The following is a 17,226-nucleotide window of genomic DNA, read 5'->3' as shown; positions in this document are numbered from 1 at the left end:
ACCATTATTTTCCAGCACTGCTTTAACCCTCTTGGGCATGGAGTTCACCAGAGCTTCATAGGTTGCCACTGGAGTCCTCTTCCACTCCTCCATGATGACATCACGGAGCTGGTGGATGTTAGAGACCTTGCACTCCCCCACCTTCCATTTGAGGATGCCCCACAGATGCTCAATAGGATTTAGGTCTGGATACATGCTTAGCCAGTCCATCACCTTTACCCTCAGCTTCTTTAGCAAGGCAGTGGTCATCTTGGAGGTGTGTTTGGAGTCGTTATCATGTTGGAATACTGCCCTGCGGCCCAGTCCCTGAAGGGAGGGGGTCATGCTCTGCTTCAGTATGTCAAAGTACATGTTAGCATTCATAGTTCCCTCAATGAACTGTGGCTCCCTAGTGCCAGCAGCACTCATGGAGGCCCAGACCATGACACTCCCACCACCATGCTTGACTGTAGGCAAGACAAACTTGTCTTTGTACCTGGTTGCCGGCACACATGCTTGACACCATCTGAACCAAATAAGTTTATCTTGGTCTCACTGGACCACAGGACATGGTTCCAGTAATCCATGTTCTTAGTCTGCTTGTCTTCAGCAAACTGTTTGCTGGCTTTCTTATGCATCATCATTAGAAGAGGCTTCCTTCTGGGACAACAGCCATGCAGACCAATTTGATGCAGTGTGTGGCATATGGTCTGCACACTGACAGGCTGACCCCCTACTCCTTCAACCTCTGCAGCAATACTGGCAACCCTCATACATCTATTTCCCAAAAACAAACTCTGGATATGACGCTGAATGTGTGCACTCAACTTCCTTGGTCGACCATAGTGAGGCCTGTTCTGAGTGGAACCTGTCCTGTGAAACCGCTGTATGGTCTTGCCCACCGTGCTGCAGCTCAGTTTCAGGGTCTTGGCAATCTTCTTATAGCCTAGGCCATCTTTATGTAGAGCAACAATTCTTTTTTCAGATCCTCAGAGAGTTCTTTGCCATGAGGTGCCATGTTGAACTTCCAGTAACCAGTATGAGAGAGAGTGTGAGAGCGATAACACCAAATTTAACACACCTGCTTTTCTTTCACACCTGAGACCTTGTAACACTAACAAGTCACATGACACCGGGGAGGGAAAATGGCTAATTGGACCCAATTTGGACATTTTGTTGCCAATGGTTTAGACATTAATGGCTGTGTGTTGAGTTATTTTGAGGGGACAGCAATTGTACACTGTTATACAGGCTGTACACTCACTACTTTACATTGTAACAAATTGTCATTTCTTCAGTGTTGTCACAAAGATATAATAAAATATATACAAAAATGTGAGGTGTGTACTCACTTTTGTGAGATACTTTGTATATATATATATATATATATATATATATATATATATATATATATAATATATATATATATATATATATATATATACACACACACACTATATATATATATATATATATATATATATATATATATATATATATATATATATCACCCCGAGTGATGTTGAAGACATGTAACACGTGTTTCGCCGCTAGGGACGTCCGGTGCGGCTTCTTCATAACGTAACATTACGTCATGAAGAAGCCGCACCGGAAGTCCCTAGCGGTGTATATATATATATATATATATATATATAGTTATATAGTGTATGTGTATATATATATATACACACATACACTATATAACTATATATATATATATATATATATATATATATATATATATATATATATATATATATATATATATATATATATATACACCGCTAGGGACTTCCGGTGCGGCTTCTTCATGACGTAATGTTACGTCTTGAAGAAACCGCACCGGAAGTCCCTAGCGGCGAAACACGTGTTACGTGTCTTCAACATCACTCGGGGTGGCTTGCCCGAGTAAGTAAAGGATCTGCTGTGGTATGACCCGGCCTTGAAAGGAAACCAAGACAGTCGTCACACAAAGCTGTACAAGAGCAACGGACTACTGCAATGGAGGTCGCATTGGCATAAGGCTAACCAAGTTTGACAGCACAGCTAAGGAGGTGGTGAGATCGTATATGGGACCCTTAGATGAGACTATATCTCTCAGTAGGATTATCCCTATTTGCCGATACCCCTTATATATAACTGTGAACCTGTATATGACCTGCCTAATACCACAAAATGACCGTATGTGCATGAACTGTTCTCAACAAGTGTTATACTAACTTTCAGCTTACTGTGACTACAGCAGTGTGTCTTGTGGAAATTTGCTGACATACTTACAGATGCATGAACTGCTTTAACTAACGTATGGCTACGCTTGCACTAATTGCCCATTATGAATATAGATGGATGCATGAACTGCTTTAACCTATTAATGGCTATATCAGCATGAACTGCTTATACTACTATTGGCTGTTTGCAAGCTTCAGTGTATCTCTATAACTATATATAACCACATGGACATTGCTGGTCTGTCTTTCAGTTTGACATCAGTTCTCTATACCTATATTACATATTATGCACTAAATGCCATTGGGTTTCTCATCATGGTACTTAAAGTGTCAGTAAACCATAAAAAAAATGTTATATAATTCTGCACATAGTGCAGAATTATATAACATTATAATAGCGCAAACATTGTAAAACCAAATTTCCCCTTTGAATTTAAAAAATAACTGCTGTTTTACAGACCCGCTCTCTGTGATCTTCTGAGCGGGTCTGTTTATTTCTAACAGCGCATCGGGCCAGCTGTATAGTCACAGCCCGGCCCGACCGCGCCATAGTGCAGCTCGCTCCTGCTCTGTCAGACAGCAGGAGCGAGCTGCACTTAGTGCTATGGCGCGGTCGGGCCGGGCTGTGACTATACAGCTGGCCCGATGCGCTGTTAGAAAAAAACAGACCCGCTCAGAAGATCACAGAGAGCGGGTCTGTAAAACAGCGGTTATTTTTTAAATTCAAAGGGGAAATTTGGTTTTACAATGTTTGCGCTATTATAATGTTATATAATTCTGCACTATGTGCAGAATTATATAACATTTTTTTTATGGTTTACTGACACTTTAACCTAGGAAATCTGTATATGTATAGATTGGATTGATGTTATGTTTTTTCCTTTTTCCTATAGCCATAGGTTCATTCTATTTTTATTTTATGTAGTTTAGGGTATTGTGAGTATGCCTTTGTGACCCAGATGATGGTAATTAATAAAATGTTATTCTTTGTACTTGGAGGTGTGCATTCGTGAATCCTTGTTCTGCCCTTGTATCTGTTAATCCCTTTGGAGCCATACATCTAACGTACAGATGGTAATAGAATAGGAAAGTGCTGGCTAAGGAATCCTTATATTCTTTTTCAATCTTTTTCTTTTACTTTTGGTTTCATGCTGTTCCAGATTCATCTGTAATTACTGATTCCTCCTTGCACCCTTTGACACAGATATTAGTAGTCTTAGGTTTTCCTACCAATATCAGATTAGATTGGGTGTTCTTAGAGCTGGTTTGACTGGACTATTGGAATATAATATATATATATATATATATATATATATATAAATTGTAGAAAAGGACGGCACTCACAGGACTTGTAATTTCAACAATAAATAATGTTTATTTTGAAAACATCAAACTTTATATACGAATAATCATAGTCAACGTTTTGTCTTTTTCAATGAGCCTTCTTCAAGACAAGTTTTTATCTATATAAGAAGAACAGAAAAAATAGAAGCTTATACAGTGCAAGAAAAGTGAAGACATACAACAAGCACACTCAACACCAAAAATATTTCCATTAAAAACAATCAGATAAACTGGTACTCATGCCCAGGCAGGAGATTCAGAGAATGACAGAAACACCAACAATGTCATATACTTAGGCACCCTGTCACAACCAGGGAGAACCTACTTCATCATATAAACATAACACAGGAATAATGGGAAATTTCCCATGTCCAATCCACTATATGCTTGGTGGTGTTCATGCGGTACTGGGTAATCTTCCTTGAGGAAGAGCGGCTCCCAAACGGGATCAAGGTTAGACTGGCTAGTGTTTTGATGCGCAGATGGGCTTTGAGTTGAATAAGCAGGTTCTTTTAATTTTAATATTGGCAGTATATGGCAAATAACCTGCTATTTTCTTGTAGACGTGTACATCTACTATTTTATAATTTAGTTTACCTGAACAGGGGCCCTCCTGCCATATACGAGTCCTCCCTATGTGAGTTCTGTGGCATTCAGGTGACTTTTGTTTCCACTAGTCTAGGAGTTATATTCATTTATTAGTTGTTCTGAGTAGGTGGTTTAATGTAAATGCATCCTTCGTGGGTAGTAATAAGCCTGATAAGATGTGTCATATATGAGCCCCCACTATGGCAGCATGAGGTTTACCTTTGTGAATATAGTGAGTTAAGTACATCTACGGTGTGTCTTATTCCATGATGTTTTTTCTAATGATGGTTGTTTTAACATGATATTTCCCATTACCTTTGGGTGGTCTAGTTTAGAAGTAATGATGTTTGCATACATTATGCTTCCTTTACAATTATGATATTTCTTGTGGATATTGTATCTTGGTATCCTACTTGGCACCACGGATTAATCATACATTGAATTGGTTCAGTATTTCTTCTACTAAAAGTTCACATATATTACGAGCATATAGTGGCTTGGACATGGGAAATTTCCCATTATTCCCGTGTTATGTTTATATCCTGAAGTAGGTTCTCCCTGATTGTGACAGGGTGCCTAAGTATATGACTTTGTTGGTGTTTCTGTCATTCTCTGAATCTCCTGCCCGGGCATGAGTACCAGTTTATCTGATTGATTGTAATGGAAATATTTTTGGTGTTGGGTGTGCTTGTTGTATGTCTTCACGTTTCTTGCACTGTATAAGCTTCTATTTTTTCTGTTTTTCTTATATAGATAAAAACTTGTCTTGAAGAAGGCTCATTGAAAGAGCCGAAATGTTGACTATGATTATTCGTATATAAAGTTTGGTGTTTTCAAAATAAACATTATTTATTGTTGAAATTACAAGTCCTGTGAGTGCCCTCCTTTTCTACAATTATCTACACTTGACCTTTGAGGATTGCACCCAAGTTTCGATTACACCACAGAGGTTGGAGTGCTGGGCCACCGGCTATTTGACATTATATATATATATATATATATATATATATATATATGTCAGGGTTTTTTCCCTGCTTTGTTTGCCATGTGCTGCTAGAAGCCATGTTGCTCACCTTTTCTTGCTGAATCTGGTGCAGAGTGTGTGATGCTGCTCATTTCCTGCACGCCCTCTTATGGCCAGACTGTTGTACATCATCCGTGTGAGACAGGTTGCAGTCTCAGAAATGTGATGTCATCACTTATTATTTAAAGGGCCTCTGTTCAGTATGCTTTGCCCTTGCGTTCTCTCAGACCTGTTTGTGAGTGCCTGTATTCCAGTTCCTGTGTATTACCTGGCTAGTCTGATGTCTCTTCTGGTTCCTGATCCCTGGCTTGTTCCTTACTTTGCTGTTCTTCTTGTTCCTGATTCCGGCTCGTCTGACTACTCGCTTTGGTTCCTGACTCAGTTCGTCTGACTACCAGCTCTGGTTTTTACACCTGGCTTGTTATTTGACTTGTGGACTTTTTATTATTTTTGTTATTAATAAAGATGTGATTACTTTTGCACTTCTCGTCTCAATTCTGATTCTTGGCACCCTGAAATTACGCAAGGCCATGAATCCTGATGGTGATAATAATCCACCTTTACCTACCATCATTTCAAGGATAGATGAACAGGATCACGGCTTGGATCAATTTGCACTAGCCCTGCAAACCCTGCTGACTCGCACTGCACATTTGGACCAGAGTGTCCCATAAGTTATGGTTGTTCCTGTTTCCACTGCTGCACCTAGTCCTACCAGGAGCATGTCTGGTTCTGCACTTCTACCTCAGCATTATGGAAGCGATCCTAATCAGTGCAGAGGGTTTTTGAACCAGGTGGGCATTTTCTTTGAGATGTTACCTCAGTCGTTTCCCTCTGACATAGCTAAGGTGGGATTTCGCATCATCTCTTTACTCTCTGACACGGCCCTTGCCTGGGCTAATCCCTTGTGGGAGACTAATAAACCTGTGATTTCTAATTACCCTGAATTTGTGGCCTCCTTTCGAAGGGTATTTGATGTTCCGGCTCCCTCCTCCTCTGCTGCCAAATGACTCATGTCCATTCAGCAGGGTACGAGATCTGTTGCTCAGTATGCCATTGAGTTCCATACGCTTGTCGCAGAGGTTGGTTGGAACAATGAAGCCCTTGTTGCCACCTTCTTTCATGGGCTCTCTGATACGATTAAAGACAAAGTTGCTGCCACAGATTTACCAGAGGATTCCGAGAGAGGCACTCTTTCAAGCAGCGCTTGCGGAAGCCTCCTGTTCCATTGTCTCCTATGTTATCATTCCCACCCATGCCTCCCTCTCCTCCCATGTCTCCTGGTCCCGAGTTACCAGGTACTGCTGTGCCAATGCAGTTGGGATTCACACGTCTCTCCAAGGCGGAGAGGGCCTTAAGGAGGAGGGAGGGACTCTGCCTCTATTTTGGGTTACAGGGCCACCTTTTAAATTCTTGTTAAACACTCGCACCTAGGGTCCTGTCGGGGGCAGACCTTGGGTGGTTTATCCTCGTCCCGCTAAACCGCTAAAGGAGAACCCTTTGGTCATGGTTGTCATTTCCTGGGTGGACTCCTCCATAGTCACCGAGGCTCTTGTTGACTCTGGTGCTGCGGGCTATTTCATTGACAGTGCTTTTTGTATCACAGCACTCCATTCCTGTATTGCCTCGGTCCGTTCCACTTGATGGCAGGCCCCTTCACTCGTTACTCACAAAACCATTCCATTATCCATGGCTGTTGGGGCTCTCCATTTTGAAACCCTCCAGTTAACGGTGATTAACTCTCTGCATTTTCCGGTTGTTCTGGGTTATCCTTGGCTCCAAAAGCACAATCCCAGTCTCGACTGGCATAGGTCCGAAATATTGTCATGGTCTCCGCAATGTATTTCCACTTGTCTTCGGAAACAAGTCAAAGTCCTGTGCACTTCTTCTGTATCTCAATTGCCTGAGGAGTACCGAGAGTTCCAAGAAGTTTTTGACAACGTGCATGCAGGTACGTTGCCTCCTCACCGGTCTTACGATTGTGTCATAGACTTGCAACCCGGAGCTATTCCTCCTCGGGGACGAGTTTACCCTCTCTCGGTTGCAGAGAATTGTGCTATGGAGGAGTATGTTGCCGATGCTCTGTCATGGGGGATCATCCGCAAATCCTGCTGTCCTGCAGGGGCTGGCTTCTTCTTCGTGAAGAAAAAGGCTGGCGAGTTAAGACCATGCATCGATTATAGGGGTCTTAATCGTCTTACCATTAAGAATGCTTACCCTATTCCGCTCATTACAGAAGTCTTTGACCGCCTCAAGGGAGCTACGGTCTTTTCTAAACTTGATTTGAGAGGGGCATAAAATCTCGTTAGGATTAAGGAGGGCCACGAATAGATAACAGCATTTAACACCAGGAGCGGGCATTATGAGTATCTTGTAATGCCCTTTGGCCTATGTAATGCTCCAGCTGTTTTCCAGGAATTTATTAATGATGTCCTACGATATATGTTGCAACAGTGTGTTGTGGTGTACTTAGATGATATACTCATACACTCACCCACTCTTGAGGCTCATCGTTCTGATGTTACACGGGTACTTCAGAGAGAATGGCCTGTTTTGTAAACTCAAGAAATATGAGTTCCATCAGACTCAAGTAACCTTCCTAGGTTATGTAATCTCCGTTGCAGGGTTCTCCATGGATCCTGACAAGTTGTCTGCAGTCCTGCATTGGCCTCGCCCAGTTGGTCTTTGCTCTAGTCAACGCTTTGCCAATTACTATAGGAAGTTTATTAAAAACTTTTCTTCCTCAGTCAAACCTATCACTGACATGACCCGTAAGGAGAATGATCCACTCCATTGGTCACCTACTGCCAATAAGGCTTTTGAGAGTCTTAAGACTGACTTTGCTGCCACTCCAGTTCTGGCTCATCCTAACCCTGTCCTGCCTTTCATTCTTAAGGTCGATGCATCTGAGACTGGAGTGGGTGCCCTCTTGTCTCAACATCCTACAACTGACGGTTCCTTGCATTCATGCAGTTTCGTCTCTAAGAAATTGTCTCCGGCGGAGTAAAATTATGAAATTGGCAACATGGAATTACTGGCCATAATTTTGGCACTCAAGGAATAGAGGCACCTTCTCAAGGGTACTAGCGTACCAGTGCTCATTCTTACTGACCACAAGAATTTGACTTATCTATCTGAAGCAAAATTTTTGTCACCCCGACAGGCCAGATGGGCGCCATTTTTGGCTCGGTTTAATTATGTGGTTTGCTACCTGCCTGGTAGTAAGAATGTTAGGGCTGATGCCCTCTCTTGTCAATTTTTGCCTCTGTCCAAGGAGGAGTCTGTACCTATTCCAGTTATACCTCCTGACCATATTTTGGCCACCATACATACTAATTTGACTACTCCCTTAGGGAAGGAGATCCTGTCTGCACAAACCAATGCACCTCCTGAGAAACCTAGTGGTAAGTGCTTTGTACCTTAGAATCTTCTAACTAGACTATTGCACACTTACCACTATCCTAAAGCTGCAGGTCACCCGGGCAAGAACCAAATGATTTGGTCTGTCACTTGACAATTCTGGTGGCCAGGTCTTCGTTCTGATGTTGCTGTGTATGTTGCCTCCTGCTCAGTTTGTGCACAGAATAAGATTCCTCGACGTCTACCTTTGGGTCTTCTTCAACCTATTGCTAATGGTGAGCGTCCTTGGACACATCTTTCCATGGACTTCATTATCGAGCTCCCTGTTTCCAATGGCAATACTGTTATTCTAATGGTGGTTGACCATTTTTCTAAAATGTCACATTGCATTCCCTTGAAGAAGTTGCCTACTGCTCAGGAGCTTGCTTCAATTTTTGCCCAGGAGGTCTTCCGTTTACATGGGTTACCCAAGGAGATAGTCTTGGACTGGAGTAGCCAGTTTGTTTGCAGATTTTGGTGTTTCTTTTGTGCTCAAATGGGGATCCAGCTTTCCTTCTCCTTGGCATATCACCCTCAATCCAATGGGGCTGCGGAACGGTCTAATCAAGCTCTGGAAAAGTTCCTCCATTGCTATGTTTCAGATCACCACAATAATTGGTCTGAACTGTTACCTTGGGCAGAGTTTGCTCGTAATAGTGCTATTAATGCTTCCTCCCAGTTCTCCCCGTTCATGGTGAATTATGGGTTTCAAACATCCTTGTTGCCCGATTCATTCATGTCTCAGGGTATTCCAGCTTTGGTGGAGCATCTCCGGCAACTCCGTTCCACGTGGGTGCAGATTTAGGATTGCCTTTATTGTTCTATGCAGCGCCACAAGTTCCAGGCTGGGTCATGGGGTGTCTGCCCGCCCCTTCCTACCAGGTTGGTGAGAGGGTTTGGCTGTCCTCCGGCAACTTGAACCTTTGTGTTTCTTCCAATAAACTGGCTCCCCGTTATGTTGGTCCTTTTCAGATACTCCGACGGGTCAATCCTGTGGCCCACGCTCTTGACCTTCCTCCTGCAATGCACATCTCCAATGTTTTTCATGTCTCCCTCTTGAAACCATTGGTTTGTAATCGGTTTATTACTGTGTTGCCTCATCCTATCTCTGTTGACAACCATGAAGAATATGAGGTCAGCAGCATTATTGACTCTCGTATGTCCAGGGGCTGCGTACAGTATTTTGTTCACTGGAGGGGCTACGGTCCTGAGGAGCGTTCTTGGGTTCCCTCCTCTGATGTTCATGCTCCTGCCCTCCTCCATGCCTTCCATGCCCGTTTTCCTAAAAAGCCTTTTGTCCTCCAGCCGGGGAGGGGTCATTGAAGGGAGGGTACTGTCAGGGTTTTTTCCCTGCTTTGAATGCCATGTGCTGCTGGCAGCCATTTTGCTCACCTTTTCTTGCTGAATCTGGTGCAGAGTGTGGGATGCTGCTCATTTCCTGCATGCCCTCTTATGGCCAGACTGTTGTACATCATCCATGTGAGACAGGTTGCAGTCTTATAATTGTTATGTCATCACTTATTATTTAAAGGGCCTCTGTTCAGTATGCTTTGCCCTTATTTTGTATCAGATGTGTTTGTGAGTGCCTGGGTATTACCTGGCTAGTCTGACGTCTCTTCTGGTTCCTGATCCCTGGCTTGTTCCTGACTTTGCTGTTCTCCTTGTTCCTGATTCTGGCTCATCTGACTACCAGCTCTGGTTTTGACTCCTGGCTTGTTATTTGAGTTGTGGACTTTTTATTATTTTTGTTATTAATAAAGATGTGATTATTTTTGCACTTCTCATCTCAGTCTGATTCCTGGCACCCTGACAATATTGTGGCAAAGCCCTTGCAGGAATAGTCACTTCAGTATGAAATATAGTTGTTTAGGTTTTTATTTTTATCTGCAGTTTTAAACATGGGGTGTACTTCCCTTTTAAATCAAACATAAAACAAGCAAAATCCTACTCCTTTTTAGGAGACTAACTATACATGCAATATTTCTTTACTAACCAGTACTGGGCAGCTAAGCTGGTCCCAGTTAACAAAACAAATCAAAATAATCAGAATTGAACAATGTTTGCTCACCAGTCTCTTGTTTCTGCCAGCTATAAATTCAGACATACAGCAAAGTCTCAGTTCCTCCTTCTCTGGAGTAGCCTGCACAATGAGTCACTGATTTCCTCTACAAAACTGCTTATAAAGGATCCAAATGATTTAACCAGAATCAGCTGTAGTGAGCTACTAACAAATTAACACTTTGTTAGAGGAGAAAAAGTGACCTTTCCAAACTACTGCTAATATACACTCCTTCTCTCACCCTGTCACACATCCCCCACCCCAGCGCAACACCAGTGTGTGAAGCGACTGCTGCAAGAAGCACATACAAACAAGACAGTGCATCAGCGTTACCATGGAGCAAGCCAGCTCTGTGCTTCACTACAAAAGTAAATGGTCGCAAGGACAAAAACCATCTAGTGACTCGTGAGTTTCTATCTTTGTTGGTGTGCATCCATTTTAATGGAGCATTGTCAGTGACAAGGGTGAAGCGCCTTCCCAGTAAATAATACTTTAGAGTCTCCATAGCCCACTTAATAGCTAAGCACTATTTTTCTATAACAGCATAGCGCTGTTCTCGAGGCAACAATTTCCTGGGATATAGCACTGGATGTTCTTCCTCTCCTATGTACTGTGACAGTACAGCACCCAAACTGACCTCAGAGGCATCTGTCTGTAAGAAAAACTCTTTATCAAAGTCAGGTGCCACAAGGACGGGTTGCTCACAAAATGTTGAACGAACGTCTATAAAGGCCTCGTCTGCCTTTCTGTCCCACCTTACTGTGTCTGGACTTCTGGCTTTAATGAGGTCTGTGAGAGGAGCAGCTCTGGTCGCAAAATGAGGTATGAACCTGCGGTAGTAGCCGACAATTCCCAAGAAGGCTCTAACCTGCTTCTTCCTAAGAGGCCTGGGCCAATTCTGTATAGCTCCTACCTTGTTCAATTGGAGTTTCACTAACCCCCTTCCCACTATATAAACTAAATACTTAGCCTCTGCCACTTCAATAAAACATTTGGAGGGGTTGGCAGTTAACCCAGCTTTCTTAAGGGTGTCTAACACTGCCTCTACTTTCTGCAAATAAGAGTCACAGTCTGTGCTATGGATTATGACATAATCCAAGTACGCAGTGGCATAGTGCACATGTGCTCTTAATAATTAATAATTTAATGAGCCTCTGAAAAGTGGCTGGAGCTCCATGGAGACCAAAGGGCATCACCTTATATTGAAATAAACCATCTTGGGTTACAAATGCAGTTTTCTCTCAGACATTCTTAGTGAGTGGTATCTGCCCATACCCTTTTGTTAAATCCAATGTGGAAAGAAATCTGGCCTTAGCTAGACTCTCTACCAGTTCATCAACCCGTGGCATCTGGTAGGCATCAAGCTTTGACACTTCATTTAATTTCCTAAAATCATTACAAAAGCGGATAGAACCATCCGGTTTAGGTACCAAAACAATTGGGCAAGACCAGTTACTATGTGATTGTTCTATCACATCTAATTCAAGCATTTTCCTAACCTCTGGTCATACAGCCTTCCTTTTTGCCTCAGGAATCCTGTATGGTTTTAATTTAAGGGTTACTCCAGGTTCAGTAATAATATCATGGGAAATTTCATGTGTTCTGCCTGGCATAGGTGAGAAAACATCCTTATTCCTCGCCACCATTTTCTTAACTTCCTTTACTTGTTCAGGTGTTAGCTCTGGGGAAATAAATACTACTTGTTCTGAGACTGGAGGCTCAGCCCCTGTATTATCTAACTGGGCTAGTAATGCTTCTCTATCTCTCCATTGTAACGCTGCGCCACTCTAGTCGTTGCTAGGGGCGCGGCATCTCCTTCCCTGCTCATTGTCAGGGGCTGTGTCGGGTCCAGATGCTCCTCTGTCTGATGCCGGTCCAGATTCCTGTGGCGCGAATCCTGGGCCTATGTAAGTTGCACAGAAACAATCTATCACTGCCCAAGTATAGGTGTTACTTTGTGTGCTCCTGGGTGATCATGCTGTACTGATCGTGCTGTACTGAATATGCTCTACTGATCGTGCTGTACTGATCCTGCTGTACTGATCATGCTGTACTGATCATGCTGTACTGAACGTGCTGTACTCATCATGCTGTACTGACCGTGCTGTACTCATCGTGCTGTACTGATCATGCTGTACTGATTGTGCTGTACTGATCGTGCTGTACTGATAATGCTGTACTGATCATGCTGTACTGATCATGCTCTACTGGTTGTGCTGTACTGATCGTGCTGGACTGATCGTGCTGTACTGATCGTGCTGTACTGATCGTGCTGTACTGATAATGCTCTACTGATCATGCTGTACTGATCATGCTCTACTGGTTGTGCTGTACTGATCGTGCTGGACTGATCGTGCTGTACTGATCATGCTGTACTGATCGTGCTGTACTGATAATGCTCTACTGATCATGCTGTACTGATCATGCTCTACTAGTTGTGCTGTACTGATCGTGCTGGACTGATTATGCTCTACTGATTGTGCTTTACTGACTGTGTTCTACTGATTATACTCTACTGATCGTACTGTACTGATCGTGCTGTACTGACCATGTTCTTCTGATCGTGTTCTACTGATTATACTCTACTGATTGTGCTCTACTGATCGTGCTGTACTGAGCATATGCTACCAATTGTTCTGTACTGACCGTGTTCTTCTGATCCTGCTGTACTAATCATGCTCTACCAATCGTGCTGTACTGATCGTGCTGTACTGATCGTGCTGTACTGATCGTGCTGTACTGATCATGATCTACTGATCGTGCTGTACTGATCCTGCTCTACTGATCGTGCTGTACTGATCGTGCTGTACTGATCATGCTGTACTGATCCTGCTCTACCAATCGTGCTGTACTGATCGTGCTGTACTGATCGTGCTGTACTGATCGTGCTGTACTGATTATACTCTAAAATCGTTCTGTAGTGACCATGTCCTTCTGATCGTGCTGTACTAATCATGCTCTACCAATCGTGCTGTACGGATCATGCTCTACTGATCGTGCTGTACTGATCGTGCTGTACTGATCATGATCTACTGATCGTGCTGTACTGATCCTGCTCTACTGATCGTGCTGTACTGATCGTGCTGTACTGATCGTGCTGTACTGATTATATTCTAAAATCGTTCTGTAGTGACCATGTCCTTCTGATCGTGCTGTACTAATCATGCTCTACCAATCGTGCTGTACGGATCATGCTCTACTGATCGTGCTGTACTGATCGTGCTGTACTGATCATGATCTACTGATCGTGCTGTACTGATCGTGTTGTACTGATCATGCTCTACTGATCGTGCTGTACTGATCATTCTCTACTGATCGTGCTGTACTGATTGTGCTGTTCTGATCATGCTCTACTGATCGTGCTGTACTGATCATGCTCTTCTGATCGTGCTGTACTGATCGTGCTGTACTGATCATGTTCTTCTGATTGTGCTGTACTGATCATGCTGTACTGATCGTGCTGTACTGATCGTGCTGTACTGAATATGCTCTACTGATCGTGCTGTACTGATCCTGCTGTACTGATCATGCTGCACTGATCGTGCTGTACTGAGCATATGCTATAAATTGTTCTGTACTGACCGTATTCTTCTGATCGTGCTGTACTAATCATGCTCTACCAATCGTGCTGTACTGATCATGCTCTACTGATCGTGCTGTACTGATCCTGCTGTACTGATCCTGCTGTACTGATCGTGCTGTACTGATCATGCTCTACTGATCATGCTGTACTGATTATATTCTAAAATCGTTCTGTAGTGACCATGTTCTTCTGATCGTGCTGTACTAATCATGCTCTACCAATCGTGCTGTACTTATCATGCTCTACTGATCGTGCTGTACTGATCGTGCTGTACTGATTATGATCTACTGATCGTGCTGTACTGATCGTGTTGTACTGACCGTGCTCTACTGATCATGCTCTACTGATCGTGCTGTACTGATCGTGCTCTTCTGATCGTGCTGTAGTGATCGTGCTGTACTGATCATGCTCTACTGATCGTGCTGTACTGATCGTGCTGTACTGATCATGCTGTACTGATCGTGTTGTATTGATCGTGCTGTACTGATAATGTTCTTCTGATTGTGCTGTACTGATCATGTCGTTGAGGGGAGGGTACTGTCAGGGTTTTTTCCCTGCTTTGAATGCCATGTGCTGCTGGCAGCCATTTTGCTCACCTTTTCTTGCTGAATCTGGTGCAGAGTGTGGGATGCTGCTCATTTCCTGCACGCCCTCTTATGGCCAGACTGTTGTTCATCATCCGTGTGAGACAGGTTGCAGTCTCATAATTGTTATGTCATCACTTATTATTTAAAGGGCCTCTGTTCAGTATGCTTTGCCCTTATGCTGTGGCATCTGGTAGGCATCAGGCTTTGACACTTCATTTAATTTCCTAAAATCATTACAAAAGCGGATAGAACCATCCGGTTTAGGTACCAAAACAATTGAGCAAGACCAATTACTATGTGATTCTTCTATCACATCTAATTCAAGCATTTTCCTAACCTCTGGTCATACAGCCTTCCTTTTTGCCTCAGGAATCCTGTATGGTTTTAATTTAAGGGTTACTCCAGGTTCAGTAATAATATCATGGGCAATTTCATGTTTTCTGCCTGGCATAGGTGAGAAAACATCCTTATTCCTCGCCACCATTTTCTTAACTTCCTTTACTTGTTCAGGTGTTAGCTCTGGGGAAATAAATACTACTTGTTCTGAGACTGGAGGCTCAGCCCCTGTATTATCTAACTGGGCTAGTAATGCTTCTCTATATCTCCATTGTAACGCTGCACCACTCTAGTCGTTGCTAGGGGCGCGGCATCTCCTTCCCTGCTCATTGTCAGGGGCTGTGTTGGGTCCGGATGCTCCTCTGTCTGATGCCGGTCCAGATTCCTGTGGCGCGAATCCTGGGCCTATGTAAGTTGCACAGAAACAATCTATCACTGCCCAAGTATAGGTGTTACTTTGTGTGCTCCTGGGTGATCATGCTGTACTGATCGTGCTGAATGCTCTACTGATCGTGCTGTACTGATCCTGCTGTACTGATCATGCTGTACTGATCATGCTGTACTGAACGTGCTGTACTCATCATGCTGTACTGACCGTGCTGTACTCATCGTGCTGTACTGATCATGCTGTACTGATCGTGCTGTACTGATCGTGCTGTACTGATAATGCTCTACTGATCATGCTCTACTGGTTGTGCTGTACTGATCGTGCTGGACTGATTATGCTCTACTGATCATGCTGTACTGATCATGCTCTACTGGTTGTGCTGTACTGATCGTGCTGGACTGATCGTGCTGTACTGATCGTGCTGTACTGATCGTGCTGTACTGATAATGCTCTACTGATCATGCTGTACGGATCATGCTCTACTGGTTGTGCTGTACTGATCGTGCTGGACTTATTATGCTCTACTGATTGTGCTTTACTGACTGTGTTCTACTGATTATACTCTACTGATCGTGCTGTACTGACCATGTTCTTCTGATCGTGTTCTACTAATTATACTCTACTGATTGTGCTCTACTGATCGTGCTGTACTGAGCATATGCTACCAATTGTTCTGTACTGACCGTGTTCTTCTGATCCTGCTGTACTAATCATGCTCTACCAATCGTGCTGTACTGATCCTGCTCTACTGATCGTGCTGTACTGATCGTGCTGTACTGATCGTGCTGTACTGATCGTGCTGTACTGATTATATTCTAAAATCGTTCTGTAGTGACCATGTCCTTCTGATCGTGCTGTACTAATCATGCTCTGTCAAATGGTAGTTAGAAAGGAGCGCCAAATAGTGGCGAGGTCTGATGAGATATAGGTGTAAAAATGTGGTATTTCGTCTGAAAGAATGTATAGCACTATGGCTCAGCTACAATTAGGGTGGTTGTGCTGTATAGATGTATAGGTTTTAAAATCCAGATTTGAAATCTAAGAGTGGCACAGTTGGTACATAAAAGTATTTAATACATATTAAACATTTAAAACAAGGGTGTCCTTTAAAATATACTTTAGCAGAACAGCATGAAATTATGTATAAAAACACAGACATATATAGAAACACGCGTGTTTGGCTTATTAGCTATATGTATAATGTCTCATGAAGATCGTCTCATATGTAATTGTGTTAACATAGATCAGGAAATAGTAGTAATAAACAAATAATGTCCAATAATCCCTTCTCAAAAAAAATATAAAAAAAGGGTTTTCCCATGTGTATCCAAAAAATAAACTGTCCAATTTAAGTGTTGTCCAAAACCGTGATATAAATGAGTAGTGTAAGTCCAGCAAATTCAAAGGTTCTATTTAAAAAGCTTTTCAAAAAACATTTCAAAAAACATTTAGTGAAGGTAGATAATCTGAAAGTTCAAAAAATTCTATCAAAAATGGTGACAAAAAATAAATCCGTGAGTTGAATCCAGATTAGTGTTAAAAATATGTCCATAAAAATATCCAAAAGGTAAAAAACCAAAAAAATTAAGGTAGTTAGTATGTGCACAAACTAGTGAAAGTGATCCCTAAAAAGGGGTCTTGTGGAGGGGTTATACTTCCATGTAAAAAATTATTTATTGTAGAAAAAGCATGGAGATAAACAATGAATGAA

Source organism: Bombina bombina, chromosome 11 (assembly GCF_027579735.1).
Source record: "Bombina bombina isolate aBomBom1 chromosome 11, aBomBom1.pri, whole genome shotgun sequence".
Taxonomy (NCBI): domain Eukaryota; kingdom Metazoa; phylum Chordata; class Amphibia; order Anura; family Bombinatoridae; genus Bombina; species Bombina bombina.
This window is presented reverse-complemented; position numbering follows the sequence as displayed.